At 37.1% G+C, this 18,809-nt stretch overlaps 1 protein-coding gene across 31 annotated transcripts in view; it reads left to right on the top strand.

The window, feature by feature from the left end:
• The window catches only part of NRXN3 (neurexin 3), a 1,690,724-nt gene that overhangs the window by 498,125 nt on the left and 1,173,790 nt on the right, over positions 1-18,809 (top strand). The gene's annotated exons all lie outside the window — the stretch shown is intronic.

The raw sequence follows: 18,809 nt of genomic DNA, 5'->3' as shown, positions 1-18,809 counted from the left end.
GCTCTTTCTTTCTCATTCCCCTTCTTCCTTTTTGCCCTCATTTAATCAAACACGAAATTCCCTTGGCAATTCCCTGTATATTTCTCACTCATCTCTGTCCTGTGCTTCCTGGTCCCTTCACTCCTGCCTCTCCCTCTGCCCCATAGTACTTTGCCTATCATGGTGTCACGATGAGTCTTTCCACCTCTGTTCTCTCTGCTTTCTCTCCATGCTGCATTCTGCCCCATTTTGCTCTTTGTGCCATTCTTTGGAAACATCCAGTGCCCACCAGAGCATGTCTTCTTCAGCCTCCCACTCAAGGCCTTCTGCAGTTTGTCTTCAACTTGGCTGCCACCTCCTCATAGTTCCTCCCTAAATTTAACCACAGTAGTCTTTTCCTATTACTCTAAATGTATGTTTTAAGTTCTTTCTTCTATAACTTGTTTATTTGGTTCTTCTAGCCAAGAATTTCTCCCTTTCTCTTTTCTGTCTGATGCTTACCCTTTCTTCTAGAACCTAGCTCATGGTCACCTGCTTGACTGATCACTGGGTTAACGGTGGTCTTTTCTCACTTCTGAATTCCAAGCACACTTATATAATATAAGGTGTGTCAGCTCAGATTTAGGAGGCAGACTTCCAGGTTCAAATTTTTGTCTTTCTACTTACTACCTATGTGCCTTGGACAAGTTAGTTAGCGTCTCTGAAACTCAGTTTATTTATCTGTAAAACTGGTATCTTAATAGCACTTACCTCAGAGACTTCTTATGAGGATCAAGTCAGATGATGCAATAAAGCCTTTAGCTGAATCTGTTTCATAGTGAGTACTCAAGAAATACTAGCTATTTTGTCATTCAGTTGGTCCTTACAATACCCCATAGCCATTTGTTAGCTTTTCTGGCTTGCATACAATCCCTTTGAAAACAGAGTTTTTGTAGTTACAGCAATGCTGTATATAATATCAAATTATTAAAGACAATGGAAAAGAATTTATATCCCCCAAAGAATTTCTTTACTGACTGTAAGAAAGTTGCTGTTTCTCCTTATTACATATGGACTACAATTGAAATGATCCCATCTGCCAAAGGAGAATAATTTCTTCTTTATAGACACAGGAAAAAAAATCTCACTCATGGATAAATATGTGTGCATATGTGAAATATGAATGCAGTGATTTCACATTTTTAAAATTCCTAGCAATCAAATGAGATTATGATAGATTATCTTTTTTTTTTTTTTCCTGAGATGAAGTTTTGCTCTTGTTGCCCAGACTGGAGACCAATGGCACGATCTCAGTTCACTGCAACCTCTGCCTCCCGGGTTCAAGTGATTCTCCTGCCTCTGCCTCCTGAGTAGCTGGGATTACAGGCGCCTGCCACCACGCCCAGCTAATTTTTTTGTATATTTGGTAGAGACAGGGTTTCACCCTGTTGACCAGGCAGGTCTTGAACTTCTGACCTCCGGTGATCCACCGACCTCGGCCTCCCACAGTGTTGGGATTACAGGCGTGAGCCACCGCGCCCGACCAAATTATCTTTCTTAGCATAACTTTTCTTCATAGATATTAATGTAACAGTTCTTATGGATGATGTTTAAAATGATTAAGGAAGCAAAACTTAGCTGTAAAATTGGGTATTGCTTGATGATCACCAGTGTCCCATTCAGGTCTAAAATGCCTATGAAGTTTAAATTGCTTTGCAGTGTCTTATGATCTTTCAATTACCTTTAAATGATTGATTTAATGAGCTTCTATTATTATATTTTAAGTATGGTGTTTGGAATGCAAAGTGAACTGCACAGTTTCTTTCCTGGAAAATCTTATAGATCAGGGGTTGACAACATTTTCTATAAAGGGCCAGGTTAGTGGCTTCTCAAGTGGAGACAAGTTTGACCCCAAGAAATATTTGACAATGTCTGGAAACTCTTTTAGTTGTTAAAACTAGGGTGGAGGAGTGGTTGGAGGGGAGTAGAGGGATATTGAAGGGAAGATGCTGCTGGTGTGGGCAGAGGCCCAGATTGTTGGTACACTGTAGGCCTACAATGCACAGGACAGCCCTTCTGTGACAAGGAATTATCCAGTCCTGGGTCTCAGTAGTGCCGAAGCTGAGATTCTCTGGACCAAACAGTAAGTAGTTTTGGTTTAATGAGCCATATGGTCTCTATCACGACTATCAAACTGTCATTGAGCATGCGAGCAGTCGTAGATACTATGTAAACAAATAAGTGTGTCTGTGTTCTAATAAAACTCTATTTAGAAGAGCGGGAAGTGAATTGGATTGGCCCCAGAGGGTTAGTTTGCTGACTCTTGCTATGGTTAAGTGGCAGGCAAAACTTGATAATTATAATGCAACATATTAAACTCTATCTATCTATCTATCTATCATCTATCTATCTATCTACCTACCTACCTACATACCTAGATCTGTCTACCTAGATAGATAGATCAGTCAAAGTTTTCATAGGTTTACAATGAAGCCCCAGATAAGAGCACTTAGCCTGATCTGAGATATTAGAGATGGTCTCCTGAAAGAGAAAGTATATGAACAAAAGTGAAAAAAAATTTTTTAAGAGTGAGGAGTTAGACAAAAACAGTAATTCCATAGAGAGGGAATAGCATCAGTAAAGTCACAAAAATGCAAAATAGCATGATAAGCGTAGAGAACTAATAATAAGAATAAAGGAAGTAGAAGTGGCGGTAATGGTAGTAGTAGTAATAGTATTGTTCCCAGAAAGGGATCCTGATCCAGACCCCAATAGAGAGTTCCTGGACCAAGAAAAAATTCAGGGTGAGTCCATAAAGTGAAAGCAAGTTTATTAAGAAAAGAAAGGAATAAAAGAATGGCTGCTCCATAGGCAGAGCAGCCCCGACAGCTGCTGGTTGGCTATTTTATGGTTGTTTCTTGATTATATGCTAAACAAGAAGTACATATTTATTAAATACCTACTAAAGACCAGGCTCTGTGCTACCATGCTACACAGGTAGTTTGGCTTGATTATTATAGATCTGAGGCCTGTCTGTCTGGATGTTTTTAGTTTCACACCCATAGTGACACATGGGTCTCTTCTTGCTTCATTGCTTTTTAAGGGAAGAAAGGGAGGGCGAATCCTGGAACTGAGGATTCCTCTCCTTTTTAGACCATATAGGGTGTTTTTTAACATGCTAATAACTATAATTAGTGTATAACGAGCAGTGAGGATGACCAGAGGTCACTTTTGTCACCATCTTGGTTTTGGTGGGTTTTGGCCGGCGGGTTTTTTAAAAATTTTATTTATTTATTTATTTTTTATTATACTGTAAGTTCTGGGTTACATGTGCAGAACGTACACTTTTGTTACATGGGTATACACATGTCCTGGTGGTTTGCTGCACCCATCAACCCGTCACCTACATTAGGTATTTCTCCTAACGTTATCCCTCCCCTAGCCCCCCACCCCCCGACAGGCCCCAGTGTGTGATGTTCCTCTCCCTGTGTCCATGTGTTCTCATTGTTCAACTCCCTCTTATGAGTGAGAACATGTGGTGTTTGGTTTTCTGATCTTGTAATAGTTTGGTGAGAATGATGGTTTCCAGCTTCAGCCATGTCCCTGCAAAGGACATGAACTCATCCTTTTTTATGGCTGCATAGTATTCCGTGGTGTATATGTGCCATATTTTCTTAATCCAGTCTATCACTGATGGACGTTTGGGTTGGTTCCAAGTCTTTGCTATTGTGAATAGTGCCGCAATAAACATACGTGTGCATGTGTCTTTATCGTAGAATGATTTATAATCCTTTGGGTATATTGGCCGGCTTCTTTACCACATTCTATTTCATCAGCAAGGTCTTTGTGACCTGTATCTTGTGCCAACCTCCTATCTCATCCTGTGACTTAGAATGCCTAACCTGGGAATGCAGCCCAGTAGGTCTCAGCCTTGTTTTACCCAGCCCCTATTCAAGATGGAGTTTCTCTAGTTCAAATGCCCTGACAGTAATAGCAGCTAACATTTATTGAGTGTTTACCATGTGTCAGGAACTGTAAGTATTTTAGGTGTGCTAACACATTTCTTAAACATAGAGCTCAGTGTTGCTGGAGTAATGTAAAATAAGGTTTAAGATGTGTGCATGCACCAGGGCTAGGGCCTTATTTTTAGGTTGGTATAACTGGATATGAGAAGACCAACAAGGAGGTAATGAGCAAGATTTATTAACTGATTGGATGTTCCAGGTAAGGGCAGGAAGAAGCCAGAAGTTTCTGGCTTGGCAACATTAATTGAATGTAGGTATGCTGGAGGAGAGGCAGGCCTAATGGGGAAAGTGCTGTTTTTGATGTGTTGAGTGGGAAGTACCTATGTTAACTGCAGAACAAGGTCAAGTCGAATAGCTGGAGCTGTAACTGTAATTAGAATATAAGCAATAGGTTAAATTAATTGAAATTGATGAGATCAGCTAAGAAACCACATCGAAAGGAAGAACAATGTGTTTTAAAGAAGACTTCTGAGAGTAACTAATATTTAAAAGAAGCCTTAAAAGGGAAAATTAGTGAGGTAGGAGAAGAACTAGAGAAAATGTTGTCATCAAAGCTAAGAAAGTAGGAAGTTTCCAGGTATATGGCATAGTCAGCAGAGATCAGTGCCAAAGAGAGGACCAATACGTTGAGAACTGAAAGTGCCCTCATAGCTGAGAATTTAGACATCGTAGGTAATCATTTTGTTTTGCTTTTGAATGACAGAGATAATCATTTTCAAATTCAGAGAGAAAGGCAGTGGAAGTGGAAAAGCTAAAGATATAAGAAAACTAAATGTTGAAACAATATCCCAGTGAATAATTTCGAACTTTTAAAAGTGTATTTGTTAAATAAAGTACATATAAGAAATGTTGCTATTGGGTACTACGCTCAGTATCTGGGTGATGGGATCAATTGTACCCCAAACATCAGCATCACACAATATATCAACCTGCACATGGACGCTCTGAAACTAAAAGTTAAAAGTATAAAAATAAGCAAATAAAGTCAAAAACATGAAAAAAAGAAATATTTCATAGGCTTATTTTCAGTTGCTCTAAATTTCTTAAAATATGTTTCGTTATGCATTTTTCCTATAATTTGTGTTTTGCATTTATATTCTCCTTTTCTCTAATTGGTTAGCCCTATCGTTAGATTTAACTGATACTGAGAGTTTTATTGGCGCACCATCTATTTATCATAATACATTGAAAAGTCACAGTTGAAAACTATAAAACCTCAAAGATGTATTTATGTGTTTGGCAAATGGAACACAAACCTCATAGATTTGTAACTTTGAGACACCAAAGAATATTGGGAGACACTATCAATTCAGTTGAGTTCAATTCAGTTTAAGGCATGTGTTGAATGCTATGCATTTTTAACAGTGATATGGCAGGATTTTTTTTCCTTTCAAAGCAGCTTGCCATCTTACGTGTCTGTATGTTTATTGCATAAAGAATTTACAGCAGATAAAGATGTAGTTGGTGCAAAAAAATACACAGAACTTGAAAGATCTAATCAAAAAGAAATATAACAAAATGCTATATCATATGGCAGAGTCAGTGATACAAAGCAATTTGTACTAAAGAGTTTGGGAGGGAGAGACCAACATGAACTAGAATATTGTGAGCATCTGCATCTAACGTTTCTGCCTAAGTGCTGTTCTTCTCTAGACAGAACTCAACCAAATTACTCTTAACAGAAGAACAAATGCAAGTGATGAAGAACCAAGGGACAAGCAAAGGCATCAATATATTGTTTGCTATTTGAAGACCAACTGTATTTATTTATCTTTGTATCCCCAGGGCCAGGCACTATGGCTACCATGTATTAAGTACATGCAGTCAGTGTTGAATTGATTACTTCTGGTCATTAGATTAGCACAGCTGGGGTAGGTTGTACTATGTGCTATGTGGATGCTTCCCAATTAATGATGCTAATGACAAAGAGAATCAGGTCCAAGAGACAGTGATTTGGGAGTATGCCACCTATAGAGGACTAGGAGAGAAAATATTTTTGAAAGAGAAGACTAAATGCTAGATGCACTATTAATGGGAATTGGTCACACCCACAGGACTCTTCCCTCTATCATAACATACCGATACATAAAAACATGCTTGCTGTGTGACTGAATGAGCCAATCCTGGCTTAACATAGACAAACAAAAAAGAAGTTTCCAATGCCTTCATCAGTTCAGTATTTCATGAAAGAAATGCAAGGTGAAGAGAAAGCTTAAATGAAAAAAATAAAGTGAAATCTGTAAACCTGGTTCTCATTTCTAAGGGTTTATTATACTGGAGATCTCATGAAAATAGTGTTGAGAATGGCTACTCTGTGATTTTTGCTAGCTTTTAGTCCCTATAGGCAGAAAAGCATTTCTAAAAGAGATTTGAAAATTGTGGACTCTGATCACTGCTAGTTGTCATGTTTTTCTCTAATGAACAGCTTATCAGTAAATGTGCTCAGTGGTTAATTACCACATTAGAGTTTACTGGCATCAAATGTAGTAGAATGCCCATTATCCTTATGCAAATTTGGATTTACTGCAGGTTAAAATCTGTGACCTGAAATCTAAGTCACCTGTCATAAATTAATAGGCCCCGGTACTAGGCCTGCTGGGATTGGCAGTGACAAAAGACCCCACGAGTTAGGGGAATGAATCAAACCTGCATGGGTGAGATTCATTCTTTGGAATGTCTCACAAAGCCTGGTGCAGCCAATTGTTCTGCAGAGGCTGTGTGGTGTTTTTGTGTTGTTTTGATTTCGTTTCATTTTACAGGGCAGCCAGGCAGTCCAAGCAATGGTTCAAGCCACTGTTGATGCCAGCAGTGTCATCCATGAAGTGGCACTGGCACTTAGAGGTTATAGGAGTCAGGTGGAGCTGTGTATGATTCCAAAACACATGTCAAGTTTGGGGTGTGGGTATGAAAATAAAGACAGATTCCAAGATGTCTCAGTCAGTTCAGGCTGCCCTAACAGAATACCATAGACTGGGTGGCTTAAAAAACAAACATTTATTTCTCATGGTTCTGGAGGCTGGAAAGCCCAAGATCAAGGCCTGCTTCTTGGTCTGCAGATGGCCTTCTTTTCGTATCCTCATGTGGTAGAAAGCAAAGATCATCTCTCTTGTGTCTCTTCTCCTAAGGGCACTAATCCCACTCATGAGGGCTCCTACTCGTGATCTAATTAGAACCGAAGGTCCCACCTCCAAATACCATCATGTTGGAGATCAGGGCTTCAGTATATGAATTTGGGGAAAATGTGAACATTCAGTCCGTGGCACCTTCCATAGGAAGTCTTATCATGGCCCAATCTAAGCAAACTAAAGTTCACAGTTATCTCAGGTTTTTTGAGGGGAGTGGAACGTAAGGCAGCATATCCAAGACCATCATCCAAAAACCTATGCCTATAGTGGGCCCATGTGACAGAGCAGATATGGCTGCCACCCAGTGGCCACATGGCAGCCCATAGCTCATGAGTGCTCTCTGGGTTTGCAGACCGAACTGCCTATCAGAAACTGGGACAGAAGTAGCTATTATGCCTCCTGTCCCTGTCAGGACTGGGTCAGGAATGAGGGCATTAGGGCTTTTGTGTGTCTCTCAGATTAAACTCTGTTCACTTAAGTTAAAAACAAGGCAGAAGCTGGCCTGAGATAATCAAAGCCTCTTTCAAATATATTTGCTTATAAAGGCAAGGTGGTTTTGGTGTCTACAAACTTCTAACACATTTGTGGGCACTGATTATTCTCCAAATAATGAGGGACCTTTCTGAAGCCCTGGATCCCTGGCCAATGCACCCTACTCCAAGCACATTGAAATTTTTAATAAAATTTTTAATAAAATTGAGAGATCCTCGGCATCTCAAGAACAGGAAAATCATTACTTCTTCAGATGAATCATTGGTGCTCATAAGGGAAAAGTCTTTCATGCCTAGGGCATGCATCCAGGTAATTTTGGTGGGGAATAACATTTCTTACCACATTGTGAGTGTTTTTGTGGCTGGGGCAAAAGAAGTTGTGGTTTCGGTGCTGATCCATTAGCAGTGAGTGTGGTGGGTGAAAGTTCCTTAATTGGTCCCCAGGGTAAAAAATCCCAGTATTTATAGACTATTAGAGGAAAGGGGGTTGGAGAGGCAGGTGACTTTTCAGCCCTACACTGATGACTTTTATGTCTTCCAGGTCACATTAAAATGTTTTGGTTGAATTAGAATAAAAGTAGTCCTTTTTGTCCACTCTAAATTCAGTGTCTTGGTTGGAAGTATCCACAGAAAACATTCCTCAGTCTTCATAATTTCCCATTTACAATAGAGAAGCAAGGCTTTCTGTATTTAAGAATAGTACAAGCTATTTTAGATGTCAGATGTAGTATAAGAATGATCAAGTCAACAAAGGAGCATGAAGACAGTGATGAGTTCTCCACACAGCAGGTGCTCAGTGTAGGGTGACAAAGAACTAGAATGGCAGCTAAGTAGGTGGCACCAGACTCTGAAGAAGCACTTAGTCATTGTATAGAATGTGCCAGACCAAGTGCAGTTTTAAAGCTCTCTCTGGTCTCCTTGTCCTGTGAACAGACATAAGGCCTAAATAAGAGGCAGAATTGGGAGGCTTTTTCTTTGCACCTCACCTTCCTTACCACCTGGCCTTCTAGGCATTGGAGACAGGAGAGAATCGCCCACATGCAAATCAGCCCCCAGGTCATCTTATAGGAACCAAAGCCTGGGCGAGAATTAATAAAGGAACGAGTGGAATCTAAAAGTCTCTAAACATAAAGAAAGACCTGTAAGATATCTCTCCTGAGAACCCATTATGTAGAAAGGAGTCAAAGGAAGAAGAGAAGCCAAGTGCATGGATCTAGGAGAGTAACTGGTCCAGTGCATTTCCATTTACCATATCTTTATCCCTCTAAATTTTTTCAGCAGTTCTGGAGTAGCTCCATTAGATCCTTGATGAGTTACTTTTGCCCTAGATCAATTTCAAAGCTTAAGGATACAGTGAGAAGAGAAGGTTTGAAATACCTTAGGGCAGTTACAGGATCAAATAAATTTTATTATTATGCCAGCTCAGACAGATTGGTAGTGTTGGGAAAGATTCTAGTGTCACAGGAAACAACTATCCTGAAGTTTCTATGGCATCTTCTGGGCCATATTTAAAAATTTGACTATTCAGGCATAACTCATTTTATTGCTCTTTACCTTCTTGCACTTTGGAGATACCGAATTTTCTTTTTTCGAGTGGAAGTTTTGCTGCCACCTTGCATCAAGCATTTTCCAACAGCGTGTGCTGACTTCATGTCTCTGTGTTGCATTTTGGTAATTCTTGGAACTTATTATTATATCTGTCAATGGTAATCTATGATTAGTTATCTTCGATGTTACTATTGTAATTGTTTTGGGGTGCCATGACCCATGCCCACGTAAAATGTTCATAGATAAATGTTGCATGGCTTCTGACTGTTCCACCAACCAGCTGTGCCTCCAGACTTCTCCCTCTCTTCAGGTTTCCCTATTCTCTTTGATACAATAATATTGACATTAGGCCAATTAATAGCCCTACTATGGCCTCCAAGTGCTCAAGTAGAAAAAAAGAGTTGCACATTTCTCACTTTAAATCAAAAGCTAAAAATTAATAAGTTCAGTGAGAAAGGCGTATCTAAAGTTAAGATAGGCTGAAAGCTAGGCCTTTTAGGCCAAACAGTTTGCCAAGCTGTAAAGGCAAAAGAAAAGTTCTTGAAGGAAATTAAAAGTGGGCACATGAATGATAAGAAAGTAAAACAGATATTGCTGATGTGCAGAAAGTTTTACTGGTCTAGGTGGAAGATCAAATCAGCCACACATTTCCTTAATCCAGAGCCTAATCCAGAGCAACGCCCTAATGCTTGAGTTTTATGAAGGCTGAGAGAGGTGAGGCAGCTGCAGAAGAAAGGTTTGAAATTAGTAGAGGTTAGCTCAAAAAAGCCATCTCCGTAACATAATAGTGCAAACTGAAGCAGCAAGCGCTGATATAGAACCTGCAGCAAGTTATCCAGAGGATCTAGGTAAGATCACTGATGAAGATGGCTACACTAACCAACACATTTTCAATGTAGGTAAAAAGCCTTCTATTGGATAGGAAACCATCTAGGACTTTCATAGCTAGAGAGGAAAAGTCAGCGCCTGGCTTTAGAGGACAGGCTAAACTCTCTTATCTGAATCTAATATAGCTGGTGACTTTAAGTTGAAACCAATGCTCATTTGCCATTCTGAAAATCCTAGGGCCCTTAAGAATTATGCTGAATCTACTCTGCCTGTACTCTGTAAGTTGAATAACAAAGTCTGGATGAGAGCCCATCTGTTTACAGCGTGGTTTACTGAATATTTCAAGCCAAATTTTGAGACCTATTACTCAGACAACAAAGAATTTTATATAAAAATATTACTGTTCATCAACAATGCACTTAGTTACCAAAGAGCTTTGATAAAAATGTTCACTAAGATTAATGTTTTTATGCCTGCTAACACAACATCATTCTGCAGCTCAAGGAGTAATTTAGAGTTTTAAGCCTTATTATTTAAGAAATACAGTTTGTAAGTCTATAGCTTCCATAGATAGTGATTTCTCTGATGGATCATAAAGCCTTTTAGAAAGGATTCACCATTCTAGATGCCATTATGAACATTTGAGATTAATGAGGAAAGGTCAAAATATCAACATTAACAGGAATTTGGAAGAAGTTGATTCCAGCTCTCATGGATGACTTTGAAGTTTGGAAGAAGTTGATCACAGCCCTCATGGATGACTTTGAGGAGTTCAAGACTTCAGTGGAGGAAGTAACTGCAGACGTGGTGAAAATAGGAAAAAAAAAAAAAAACAAACCCTGGAAGGAGAGCCTTAGGATGTGACTAACTTGATGCAATCTCATGATAAAACTTGAATGGATGAGGAGTTGCTTCTTATGGATGCGCAATAAAAGGACAGTTTCTTGAGATGGAATCCACTCTTGGTAAAGATGCTGTGGACAATGTTGAAATGACAACAAAGGACTTAGAATATTACATAACTTAATTGGTAAAGGAATGATAAGGTTTGAGAAGATTGACTCCAATTTTGTAAGAAGTTCAACTGAAGTTAAAATGCTGTCAAACAGCATCACATGCTACAGAGAAATCTTTTGTGAAAGGAAGAGTCAATCAATGTAGCAAATTTCATTGCTGTTTTATTTTAGGAAATGGCCACAGCCACCCCAACATTCAGTAACCACTAGCCCGATGAGCGGTTATCAAAACTGAGGCAGACTCTACACCAGCAAAAAGATTACAACTCACTGAAGGTTGTCAACTTAGATGACTGTTAGCATTTTTTTTAGCAATAAAGTGATTTTAATTAAGGTTTGTACATTGTGTTTTTAGACATAATGCTATTACACACTAAATAGGCTACAGTATAGTGTAAACATAATTTTTGTATGCACCGGGAAATGAAGAAACATTTGTGTAACTCACTTTATTGTGATAGTTGCTTTATTGCAGTGGTCTGTCACTGAACCCACAATATTAATATTTTTGAGATATATCTGTATGTGTTTATGTCCTTAAGCAATATATATTATACTGAGTGTTTAAAATTTATATAAATGGTATCATACTGTGCATATCTGTACAACTTACTTTTTAAACATAATGATTTATCTATGTTGATAAGACTTATCTATGTTGATTTCATTCATTCATATTAACTGTTACTTGATGCTCCATACTTTTTTTTTTTTTTTTGTAGAGGCAGGGTTTCCCTATGTTGCCCAAGCTAGTCTTGAACTCCTGGGCTCAAGCAATTGACTCAGCCTCCCTAAGTGATTGGAGCTAAAATTATCTCCCACCGCACCCAGCTACTCCAGTATATTTTTATCCACATTTGTGCCAGAGTTTATCTAGTACATATACCTAGAAGTGCAATTTCCTGCTAGGTCATAAGCTGGATGTTTATAACTTTACTAGGTATTGCCAAATTGCTTTCCAAAGTGATGTACAAATTCACACTCCCACCAGCAGAATATAAATATTCCAGTTTCCTTGCATCCTTGACAATTTTTGGTATTGCCAGTAAATCAAATAATATAGTATAAACCAACTCAATATAGTGTAAGCCAGATTTACCCTGTGAAACATATGCCTAAAATTCCCATTTTAAGGTCCTTGTTTCTATTGAGAATCCAGAAGCCTCAAAGGTGCATATATTGCACATTACCTCCCTCATTTCATATTCTACTAAGCCCCAGTGAGTGGCCTCCCCTGCAGGTGTCAACCTGGAGCTGGTCTCTTCTTTATTAGCAGCAACTTGCTGTCTTTTAAATTTAGAACTGTTGTAGTTCTTCTAGTCCTGCAGAATTTCATTACTCTGGCCTCAATTGCTCACATGTACCATCTTTCAAAAATGTCAGGATAGATGAGAAGATCACAGGGCCATACTCTCCTTCAGACGATAAAGCAAAACACAACCAAACCCTCAAAGCACATATGATTACTGCAGCAACAGGAAATAAAGGCACAAAAACTGTTATAAATGATTGTTTTCATAGAAAAAACGTATTACCAAAATACATTCATTTTTTACCCACTGTAGGCTTCCCTCTTTGGAGGCATTGATTGGCAGATACGAAATCCTTATCTCCTCTCTAGAGTTTGAAATGTATAATTAACAATGGAGTCTGTCAGATCAACAATTCTTATCACAGAATGTCCTGTGTTTTAGTCTTTGTGGTCCATATGGTTGATCTACCTTATCATTGCTATTAGTGTGGACCCTTTTTTGTGTTAGTCTTTTTCTTACATTTTCTACAATAGTTAAAATATTTATTTTTGTTGTTATATTATTTTAAAAACCTTATATTATTCAGCTTAGCTTGAAAGCCCAACTGTGCAACAGAAAATGGCTCTGCTCTTAATTAATTAATTTCAATTTGATGAATTAACTTTAATAACATGCTAATGTATAGAAAGCTACTAAGTTTTTCAGAATAAATGTATTGAAATTTCTCTTCCAAGAGTGATGCCAGCTTTGCTTCCTTTATTTGTGAGTGGGAAGTGAGGTTTAATGCTACAATGGCCTTCTAGAAACCCTGAAGCAGTAGTTTGACAAAGTTGGAAATGTTGAGATCATTGAATTGTTGAGCTTGCATAAACTTCTGAGCATTCATTGATTAATTTATCAAATAACCATGTATTAAACACTTCCATATGTCAGGCACTCTGCTAAGTGCTGGAGATAAAATGATGATCAGGTAGAAGATATCCTTCCCTGGTTCAAATCCATTGTCTAGTTTTCATCAGCTTTTGAGTCAATATAATGTTTAAGGACATGAGATTCTATAGCCAAATAGAAGGATTTCTATTTCTCTTTGGTTTTTACGTTTAACTTGAAAAGTAACATTTAGAATGACTAATCTATAATCTAAGATTATATAAATATATGTATAATTACATATTTTATATTGTGTATGTATGCATATACATTGTGTGTATACACATATTTTATATGTATATATAGTATATGAAATATGTACATAATATATAGTGTACATAATATGTACATACTATATGTATATACAGTATATATGTACATTTTATGTATATACAGTATATATGTACATTTTATGTATATAATATATACACATTACATATGTATATAATATATACATACATGTATATACACAGTATATATAATATTTATATATGTATATATACAGTTGTCTCTCATACTCATGGGGAACATGGGAGATTTATTCCAGGAACTCCCTTGGATGCTAAAATCTGCAGATGCTCAAGTTTCCTGATTCAAAGTGGTGTAGTATTTGTATATAACCTACGCACATCTTCCTGTATACTTCAAATCATCTCAGATTACTTATAATACCTAATACCACGTAAGTGCTATGTAAATAGCTGTTGTGCTGTATTGTTTAGGAAATCATGACAAGAAAAACGAGTCTGTACATATTCGGTACAGGTGCAATTTTTTTCTGAATATTTTTGATATGTGTTTGAATCCGTGGAACCCACATAGAGGGTCCACTGTTTATATTCTTCGATTAAGTTCTAAATATTTTAACTGCATTAAGAATTTATATTATAAATGTGTCCTGTATTCAATGACTGAAAATAGGAAGATGGAGAGACAGATACAGAAATACACAGGAAGAAATCATAGCATGGCATGGACATTTTAAAAATTCAAGTGCATAGAAAGAGTGGTTGAAGTAAAGGTTAAAAATTATTATAAGTATATAATTTTTATGAGAAAATGTCATCTCATCTTCAAATAGTGTTAAGAAGCTAGAAAGACATTTTTCCTGTGGTGATATTCTCATTGTATCTGTCTCCATTTTAATTCAGTTCAGTTTAGCCAACGTGTGTTAAATATCTATTATGTGTTAAGCACTGTGCTAGCCATAGGGATCCAAAATTGATATTGAATGGTTTCTTCCTCAGACCAGTTAGAGATATTGGCAAGTCGGCTGAAAATAATTATAGTGATTTGAGGAAGTACAAAACATGTTATATTATAAAGATATTTAAAATACTATGGGAGATTTCTAATTATGATGGATAAGCTTGTACCGGAGTGACCCTGTCATTAAGAACAACTAGAAAAATCTGGATAGAGCATAAAATGATCAATCTGAAGACATCATAAATCCACCAAAGCAGAGAGGCCTTGACACCAAGATCCCAAGAAAAGAGAAGGGAAGCACAAAGAGGTGGGATTAAAACTCCTGATACATTCTCCCTGCAGGACATTTCCAAGAAGCTAAGCAGAGTGGTGTCAAAGAGGCTGAAAACTTGAGCCATACTTTCAGTTGTCTTATGGAGCTGGGAGACAAAAGTTGAGTCTAGATCTATCCAATGAGAAAGACCCTGATAAATACCCCAGGTTTTCATTTGTGATCCTTGAAGGGATATCACCTAGGAATAAGAAGAGCTAACACAAATAAACCAATTCTCACAAAGACAGAAACATAGTTTTGCATCAGTTCATTCTGGAATGGATTAAGAAGATCTACCACTATTTTAACTGCTTGCCAGAAGCAAAAAATATTTCCTTCCTGGAAGAGATAAAATTATTTAGAGCCTCAAATTATTATTTTTGTTTTTATACACAGGGTCTAGCAGTTAATTAACTATTGCCAGGTATACCAGGAGATAAAACAAGTACCAAAAGACTAGGAGAAAAAATTATTGCTAGAAGCAAACCTGTAGAGGAACCATATGTTAGAGTCATCAAAAATAGACTTTAAAATAACTACTAAATATCCAGGACAGGATAGAGAATTGTGGCTGAGAACTGGGGTCTGGATAAAAGTATCAAATGGAAAGTCCATAATAGATTGAAGAACATAATACCCAAAATTGAGAACTCAGTAGATATGTTTAAGAACATAAGACATACCTGAAGAGAGGATTATTATCTAGAAGACAGATTATAGAAAATACAAGATTAGAGAGACAAAGATGAAAACATCAGAAAAGAGAAAAAGATACATATGCAACATAGGAAAAGGTCTAATATACAGTGAATTAAGGTCAGCGGACTAGAGAGAAAGAATAAGGAATAAATAATAGTTGAAATCAGTTCACTGAGAATTTTCCAAAATGGAAAAAAGACATCAAGCCTCTGATTAATAATTGTCAGGAAGAACAAGCAGGATAAATAAAAAAGAACACATTAGGACATCTTAGAACACCTTCATTCAACTTGCACAAACAAAACAGAGAGAAACTCTAAAAAGCAACCAGAGAAAAAGATGCATTAACATCAGGGAAGCAACAATAAGAACTGAAGTTGACCTCCTAAGATAAATGATGCTCACCAGAAGACAAGAAAACATATTCAAAATGCTAAAAGAAAATAATTGCACCCTCTGTTAGAAGTCTACAATCAGTGAAAATAGTCTTTAAAAAATAAAAGGGAGATATGCTTTCAGACAAACCAAAAAATGAGAAAATTTATTGTTGACTCTAAAAGAAATACTAAAAGAAGTTCTTTAAGCAGAAGTAGCATGATCCCAGGTAGAACCACGGAAGTGCAAGAAGGGATGAACAGCAATAAAACATGTAAATCTAAAGAATTATTGAGAGTATAAAATTATAATATCTGATGGGGTTTAAAATATATGTAAAATATTTGAAAATAAAAAAGTATCAGAAAATCGGGAAGAGGGTAAATGGAGTTAGAGTTCTTAGGAAAGCGGTAAAAAATAGGGATGATGAGAAAAACTGTCAGAAGAAGAAATGGGAAATCTATCAAAGAAATTGAATTTGAAAATGAAACTTTCTTTCAAGGAGAACTCCTGGGTATATGGATTCACAAATGAATTCTTCCAAACACTTAAACTCTAAGATATTGGCATTAAACTAGATAAATAGATCAGTGGGACAGAGAGTCCAGAAACTGGCCCACACATGTATAGACACAAATTATATCAAAGGTACTACTGCATGGCAGAAGGGAAAGTATAATCCTTCTATATATAGTTGTCGGTCAACTGGATATCTTTGTGAAAAAAATGGATATTAAGTTCTGCCTCATACCATATACATAAACCAAATCTAAGTGAATTGTGTATTTAAATGTAGAAGGCAAAATGGGAAAGCATCTAGAAGTAAACAGATGCAAATCTTCACGAACACAAATTTATAAGCAGGGCATGAAAAGTACTAACTCTAAAGGGAAGAACTAGCATGGTACTAGTATAAAAGTACACACATAGACGAATGGAATGGAATAGAGAACCCAGAAATAAAACAAAAAATGTACAGCCAACTGATCTTTGACAAAGCACACAAAAACATAAATTGGGGAATGGACACCCTATTTAACAAATGGTACTAGTAAAACTGGCAAGCCACATGTAGAAGAATGAAACTGGATCCCCATCTCTCACCTTATACAAAAATCAACTCCAGATGGATCAAAGACTTAAATATAAGACCTGAAACTATAAAAATTCTAGAAGACAGAGTTGGAAAAAACTCTTCTAGACATCAGCCTAGGCAAAGAAATCATGACAAGGACCCCAAAAGCAAATCTAACTAAAACAAAAATAAATAAATGGGACCTAATTAAACCAAAAAAGCTTCTGCACAGCAAAAGAAATAATCAGCAAAGTAAACAGACAACCCACAGAATGGGAGAAAATATTTGCAAACTACACATCCAACAAAGGACTAATATCCAAGCTCAAATCAGCAAGAAAAAAACAATCCCATTAAAAAGTGGGCAAAGGGCCAGTCACCGTGGCTCACGCCTGTAATCCCAGCACTCTGGGAGGCTGAGGTGGGCGGATCACCTCAGTTCAGGAGTTTGAGACTAGACTGGCCAACTTGGTAAAATCCTGCCTCTACTAAAAATACAAAAATTAGCTAGGTGTGGTGGCATGCACCTGTAATCCCTACACTACAGGTCACTACAGCTGTAAGATCACTACAGCTACTCGGGAGGCTGAGGCAGGGGAATCGCTTGAACCTGAGAGGTGGAGTTTGCAGTGAGCTGAGATCACGCCATTGCACCCCAGCCTGGGCGACAGAGCAAGACTCCGTCTCAAAATAAATAAATAAATAAATATAAAAAATAAAAAAACCATGAGCAAAGGACATGAATAGACACTTCTTAAAAGAAGATATATAAATGGTCAACAAACATATGAAAAAATGCTCAACATCACTAATCATCAGAGAAATGCAAATTAAAACCACAGAGAGATACTACCTTACTCCCACAAGAATGGCCATTATTAAAAAGTCAAAAAACAGTAGTCGTTGGCATAAATGAGGGGAAAAGGAAACTGATGGTGGGGATGTAAAGTAGTACAATTTCTATATAAAACAGTATGGACGTTCCTTAAAGTGCTAAAAGTAGATCTACCATTCAATCTAGCAATCCCACTACTGAGTATCCAAAGGAAAAAAAAGTCATTATATGAAAAAGATACTTGCGTAGGTATGTTTATAGCAGCACAATTAGCAATTGCAAAGATGTGGAACCAATCTAAGTGCCCAGTGACTAATGAGTGGATACAGAAAATGTGGTATATATACACCATGGAATACTACTCAGCCATTCAAAGGAATGAAATAATGTCTTTTGCAGTGGCTTGGATAGAGCTGGAGGCCATTATTCTAAGTGAAGTAATATAGGAGTAGAAAACCAAAAAATGTATGTTCTCATTTATAAGTGAGAGCTAAGCTATGAGTACACAAAGCCATACAGAGTGATATAATGGACTTTAGGGACTTAGAGGGAGGAGAGTGGGAGGGAAGCTAGGGATAAAAAACTACACATTAGCTACAGTGTACACTAATGTATGGGTGCACTATAATCTCAAAATTCACCACTATATAACTCATCCATGTACCAAAAAGCCACTTGTACCCAAAACCTATTTAAATAAATTAATTAACTTAAAATATCAATATAAATATAAGAAAAATAAAGAGAAGAAATGAAAATTACATTATAATTAAGCACATTAAAGAATACCACCAACAGAGTAAGAAGTAAGTTCCAGAGTGGCAGAAGATATTTGCAATATATATAAACTACAACAACCCGTGACCCAAAAAATATAAAGAACACTTATAAAACAATTAGAGAAAAAAAATCAGTGTTTTTTCTTTAAGTTACCAAGAGAATTATCAGGTTAAACAGGTACTTCACAAGTGAGTATATCCCCAAATGAGTATATCCAAATGGCCAATGAACATAGGAAAAGATGTTCAACTATGGTAGTCATGAAGCAAATGTAGATTAAAACACCATGTAATATAACTACATACTCATTAGCATGGTTACATCAAAATCAAGTGTTGGAGAAGACGAG

The sequence above is a fragment of the Hylobates moloch genome, unplaced genomic scaffold (genome assembly GCF_009828535.3).
Source record: "Hylobates moloch isolate HMO894 unplaced genomic scaffold, HMol_V3 SCAFFOLD_16, whole genome shotgun sequence".
NCBI lineage: Eukaryota > Metazoa > Chordata > Mammalia > Primates > Hylobatidae > Hylobates > Hylobates moloch.
This window is presented reverse-complemented; position numbering and strand designations above follow the sequence as displayed.